A 1,349-nucleotide genomic window follows, 5' to 3' on the forward strand; every position below is an offset into this window, starting at 1 on the left:
TCTTTAGAAGGAAAGGTGAGTCAGAGAAAGCCTTGACTTGTACTTGTTAAGTACCTTTTACACAAAATAGTAAGTGTACCAAAGTATCATATTTTGGAATTCTTTATATTGGTTTCTTTCAGATATAAGGAAATTTTATGAAACAAACTATCACTAATGAGAAAAATTGAAAACAATATGGATTTGAATTAATAATGTGTTTATAAGAAGTATCCTGTGCTCACTTTGGCAGCACATATACTAAAATTGGAACAATACAGAGAAGATCAGCATGGCCCCTGCGCAAGGATGATACTTAAATTCATGGAGTGTTCCATAATTTTACATATAAAGACAGATTTATCAGTTTGTTTGTTTTTTCTTTTTTGTTTTTTTGAGACAGGGTTTCTCTGTATAGCCCTGGCTGTCCTGGAACTCACTTTGTAGATCAGGCTGGCCTCAAACTCAGAAATCTGCCTGCCTCTGCCTCCGGAGTGCTGGGATTAAAGGTGTGCACCACCACGCCCAGCCAGACTTAATCAGTTTTACAAGAGACTGTGAAAGCCAGAAGATCCTGGGCAGATGTGATACAGACCCTAAGAGAATACAAATGCCAGCCCAGACTACTATATCCAGCAAAATTCTCAATTACCATAGATGGAGAAAACAAGATATTCCATGACAAAAACAAATGTACACAATATCTCTCCACAAATTCAGCCCTACAAAAGATAATAGATGGAAATCTCCAACACAAGAAGGGAAACTACACCCTAGAAAAAGCAAGAAAGTCATCTTCTTTCAACAAACCAAAAAGAAGATAGCCACAAAACCACAATTCCACCTATAACAACAGAAGTAACAGGAAGCAACAATCAGTTTTCCTTAATATCTCTTAACATCAGTGGACTCGATTCCCCAATAAAAAGACATAGACTAACAGACTGCCTATGTAAATAGGATCCCAGCATATTGCTGTATTCAGGAAATGAACCTCAGTGTCAAAGACAAACACTACCTCAGAGTTAAGGGCTGCAAAACAAATTTCCAAGCAAACGTTCCCAAGAAACAAGCTGGAGTAGCCATTCTAATATGGGATAAAATAGACTTTTAACCAAAAGTTATCAAATAGGATAAGGAGGGGCATTTCATACTCATCAAAGGAAAAATCTACCAAGAAGAATTCTTAATTCTGAACATCTATGCTCCAAATACAAGGGCACCCACATTCATAAAAGAAACTTTACTAAAGCTCAAAGCACACATCACAACCCACACAATATTACTGGGAGACTTCAACAACCCACTCTCAGCAATGGAAACACAAACTAAACAGAGACACAGTGAAACTAAAATAAGTTACTGACCAA

The 1,349-nt window shown here is 37.1% G+C and overlaps 1 non-coding gene across 1 annotated transcript; it reads left to right on the plus strand.

Moving 5' to 3' along the window:
- Positions 1–216: 216 nt before the first annotated feature.
- LOC115065168 lies at positions 217–323 on the plus strand. Its single transcript, XR_003844958.1, has one exon. It is a non-coding gene; the product is annotated as a U6 spliceosomal RNA (small nuclear RNA).
- Positions 324–1,349: the final 1,026 nt, after the last annotated feature.

Source organism: Mus pahari, chromosome 12 (assembly GCF_900095145.1).
Source record: "Mus pahari chromosome 12, PAHARI_EIJ_v1.1, whole genome shotgun sequence".
Lineage (NCBI taxonomy): Eukaryota > Metazoa > Chordata > Mammalia > Rodentia > Muridae > Mus > Mus pahari.